A 4983-nucleotide genomic window follows, 5' to 3' on the forward strand; every position below is an offset into this window, starting at 1 on the left:
ACTGAACCTGAGTATATGGCCTTGACTGCAGTAGCTAAAGAGGGTATCTAGTTAAAAGGGTTGGTCAGTGATTTGGGTCTACATTAGGTGCAAGCTATTGTATTTTGTGACAGTCTTAGTGCAATATGCTTGGCTAAAGATCAAGTCTATCATGAGAGGACTAAGCATATAGATGTGAGATACCACTTTCTGAGAAATGAGAAGAGGATAAAGGTGAACAAAGTGGGTACTGCTGATAACCCAACTGACATGTTTACCAAGCCAGTTCCGCATAGCAAGTTCCAACACTGTTTGGACTTGCTAAATATCCAAAGTCTGTAATTGCCCTTTTGTAGGCAATATCTGAGGGGGAGGGGAGAAGAGCTTTCTGGTACATCTGACATTTATGGGGATGCATCTGGTACATCTGTCTATTTGTGAGAGAATTCAAGTCAAGGTGGAGATTTGTTGGGTTTGTGCCTTGATTCTGTCAGTCGCCGATTCGAACGACTATGCGGGGGTCTCCGTATCTATTATTGGGCTAGGTCTGTCTTGAGCCTTTATTAGGTCATTCTGTATTAGGTCTTAGAGAGTATTATATAAACTCTCTAAGCCTCTACCTATCAGTCATGCTTATCATACCGTCTGAATCTGTAATCTGAAAACTCCTCACATACCAATAAAACTCTCTCCCTTCTGCCCTGTGGACGTAGCTAACACACCGTTAATGAACCACGTAAATCTGTACGTTTGCCTCTTTATTGTTCTTTATCTGTTCTTTCTTACTTCCGTTATAACATAAATAATAGTGGAGTTTTAAGGATTTAGATCAGCCTCTAAAAGTATATCTCCACACGAGAAAAACTTAGAAGTAGTCCTAGTGTGAGATTTTGGGGTTCAGTTGTTTCATTCTACATTTCTACTTGGTATTTAATACAGAGTAGATTTTTGTAGAAGTGATAATGACGGGCGAAATCTTATTTAAGATAGTTATTGCTACAAGAGTAACATGGTGTGGTAAGTTAAAGAAACACCACCCAATAAAGGGAATTAGGTTTTAAATCAAAACTCTCAAAGTTGAATCAAAATGAAACTTAAATAGAGCATTCATTCTGTCCATCTGGTGTTTTGTGCTTCCAAACCTAGGCTATACTCAACCATTGTCAATGGTTCTTATATGATTGGGAAGTTTATGATTTTAGCTAACTATGAGTTTTGGAATAGGGCCGAAAGCTATTATAGTTTGAGAGAAATACAACTTTCAAATGAGCCAAGCGAATCTAAAATATTTCAACAGTTTCAGAATTTCAGATCTAAGTTCAAATGCTCATAACTTAAGTTTTACGTGGTCAAAATTTGTGTTCTTTATCTGGTTCAATTATTGAAGAAGTCCTCTTTCATATGGTTTTGTAATCAACAAGTTTCATAGAGTAGGTTTGTCACAAGCAAGCTTGAAAAACTAGCACACAAAATGTTGTTCTATTTTCTGAAAATGACCTGTTAGTAAAAATTGAATAACTCATGACTTACACAATATTTTTGGGTGATTCTTTTTAGATATGAATACTAACCTCATTAGTTTTCATTTGACTTGTGGCATTTTTTTCTCAACATGAGCTAGGTGATATGATGCATCAAAGTTGCTCCTGTTGCATAAAAAAATTGCCGAACATCTAGAACTGACCCGAACTCAATCAAAGGTTCATAATTCATGTCCTAGGCCAGATTTTGGCATGAATCCAATTGGATTAGAAAGTTAACTCATTTAGATTTCGTATGCTACTGTAATAAATAATGGTCTATTTCAAATGCTACTGTAATAAATAATGGTCTATTTCAAATCCAATTGGGTATTCTAACTCATCCAGAGTTACAATTATCCTACTTGCAAGTCATGTTTGATTTTTCTTATTCTAAAAGTGGCATGACAAAAGACGGATATTGATCCTATAAGAGTTTATGTCATGGAATGAGGAAAGACAAGTTTGGTTTCAATTGTTTCAATCTATCTATCTATCTATCTATCTTAATAAAGGAAGCTTTTTTCGAGCGATTACAGAGAGTCCAAATTTAACGAACGACTTTTGAGAGTCTCAACATTAACAAAACACTTAAAAAAATATTATCATGATAAATTGTTGTTCAATAAAAAAGTCTACCACAGCTAAAAGATTAGCCGCTATCAATCTCACCAATATTTAAGCTATATAAATAGTCCAGCAACTGCAACAATGTCCTCATCGGTTTTGTTTTTGTATGGTAGCAATATACTAAAACCAGCCATTTGCATATTTGCATGATTATATTTCATCTACTTCAATTTTAATTTATTGCGTGGTTGTGTTACTAGCTTTTAATAGAGAACTAATTGATTTTTTTTTTCTTTCGGGATTCAGGAATCAAGTTTGACAAAAGAGCAACTATAAGATTTGTATAGTAAGGTACGTTAATAAATTCTGAATGAATGAATGAATGTTATAGTTTTGTACGACCCTATATTACATTGTATTAGTTTTGTATTTATGCGTTATTAATATGTTTGGACTTCTGCTCTTGACGATGGTGCCACTAATAATAAAGCTTGCCAATTTCTCATAGGTATATCGTACACCGAGTATAATCGAAAGAGTTATGATGAAAGACTCAAGGTAAATATTTTATTCTCTTTATTTAAAATAATGATGATTAATGTCATTTGAATATGATATAATAAGTTAGCCTTGATAATCCATGTTTTTGGCATCAAGGGTGCTTTCATGCAATAATATTTGTGTGATACGTTTTATACAAAAAAAACTGCATACTCAAATTTAGATTTTCAAGCGTAATTAATGACTAACAATATAAAGAAGAAGTTAAGGGTTGATTTAAGTCAATAAAAAAATTATATAAAAAAGGTAGTACTTTGTGTATATATTACCCAACTCTATTTTATTTATCTTAGAATTTGTTCTTCGGTAACTTTTAACTTACCGTTTACAATATCGTTACTTTATAACTCTTTTACACATTACTTTATCTCTTTACGGTTGAGTTGATTGATGACCCTATTTTCTACTTAGATATGATAATTCAGTGTAGAGCAATGTTCGATCACTACATGGAAATCCTCAGCATACTGGAGGAAATCAAGATATTTAAGGTGATAAGATACTACCAAAATGACAAGATATATAGTTCCATATATAGTTCTAAATTTGGGAATTTTTCGAAGCAGCTAATGAGCCAAAGGTATTATTGAAGTGGGATTATTAATGAGTTTTGGTACGGGTCGAATTTTGGTAAGTTCAAGAGAGCTCAAGCAATACTGCAAGGATAAGGATTTATCATATAAACAAACACTTTATACAAGAAAGAACTACTCCGTACCTAAGTTGTTATAGGAAAAAGGGATCATACTTAACGATGTAATTATGCATGTTTAAAATATAATAAGGATTTATTTTTAGGATCATATATTTATCGGATTTTTATTTTTTTCAAGGTTTAAGATTTGGATTAATGGTGGTTGCAAATTTGGCACAATTCTAACCGATGAGTTTTATATACTCATAAAGAATTAACTTATACATTGACGAGTCGATCAAGTTTGTTGAATTTGATATATATTACTCTTCAAATACTCCCTCCATTTAACTCCACTTTGCATGTTTCTCTTTTGCACACTATTCACAAGCGGACATTCAACTTCAATTTTCTCTCGATATATAAGTTAAAATATATTCATGTGGAATCTTATTTGATTCGTCTTTAAAAGTACATTAAAAATATGTAACTTTAATAATTTTTGCAAATACGCGGCTAAAGATATTTACCACGTAAAAGTCACGCTGACAAATGTGATAAAGCAAATATGTAAAGTGGAGTTGAATGGAGGGAGTATTCCCACATCACAATATTATCTTTTTGGTTAAGACGATAAAACGGTGCAACTCTCCTCTAATATTTATTTATTACCATATTAATCACACCATATGGCCAAAGGTAGTCTTATATAGCTACGGAAACGAAGTATTTTTGGTTAAAGGGTATCACTTAAACAGTGGTGGATGATCTTGATTGATTTGGTAATATGGACGTTTTTTCTACTATGGTAGGGAGGTCTGCGGATCGATCCCTCACAACTGCGATTGGGAGGGGTTTAAATATCGTAATCCTTGGACACGCCCCGAAATCCGGATTAGTCGGCCCGATGTGGTTCGGATTACCGGATGGTTTAGACCAAAAAAAAGGAATTACTTCAATTCATGAGTAGTTTAGTTTAACTCTAAGTTTTGTTCATAAAAGTTAAGCTCAATTCAAACACATTTGTTCTACAAATTAAACTTTGTAACTTCAGTTCAGTTCCTATATTTCAGTTAAGAAAATTTAAGCTCCTATAAGTTCAGTAAAGTTAAGCTTATAAGTTAAGTTCAGTTCAACAAATTAAAGTCCAAAAGAACAAGGATGTGGAGTAGACCTGGCAAACAGATCGGGTCGTGTCGAGTTCGTGTTCGTGTCACGTGTAAACGGGTCACGAACCCTTCAACCCAAACCCGGCCCAATTAAATTTCGTGTCGTGTTCGTGTCAACCCACTTACATAAATGGGTCATCAAGCCTCAACCCTAACCCGTTAATTTCGTGTTGGGTTCGTGTCGTGTTTTCGTGTTTTGTCTATATTTGGAAAGTGTAAGTATATTTATGCGATGAAAAATCAAGAAAAATTATGATTAATTAGTAAATAGGTCATTCGTGTCGGGTTCGTGTTTAGAGAGCTCAACCCAAACCCGACCCAATTAAATCTCGTGTCGTGTTCGTGTCGACCCACTTACATAATTGGGTCATTAAAGTTCAACCCAAACCCATTAACTTCGTGTCGGGTTCGTGTCGTGTTTTTGTGTCGTGTCATTGTTTGCCGCCTCTAATGTGGAGTATTATTACATCATAGTATATTACAAATTGGCCCGGGCATTGCCCGGGTATTAAATCTAGTCTATATTAATAAAGAAAGCTTTTTTTCGAGC

General features: G+C 34.1%; 1 long non-coding RNA gene across 1 annotated transcript; it reads left to right on the plus strand.

Annotated features, from left to right (window-relative positions):
• The first annotated feature begins 2144 nt into the window (after window positions 1–2144).
• Window positions 2145–3417, plus strand: LOC141614861 (uncharacterized). The gene is made up of 3 exons (XR_012529419.1): window positions 2145–2420; window positions 2578–2627; window positions 3042–3417. It is a non-coding gene; the product is annotated as an uncharacterized LOC141614861 (long non-coding RNA).
• The last annotated feature ends 1566 nt before the right edge of the window (window positions 3418–4983 follow it).

Source organism: Silene latifolia, chromosome 11, assembly GCF_048544455.1.
Source record: "Silene latifolia isolate original U9 population chromosome 11, ASM4854445v1, whole genome shotgun sequence".
NCBI classification, from domain to species: Eukaryota; Viridiplantae; Streptophyta; class Magnoliopsida; order Caryophyllales; family Caryophyllaceae; genus Silene; species Silene latifolia.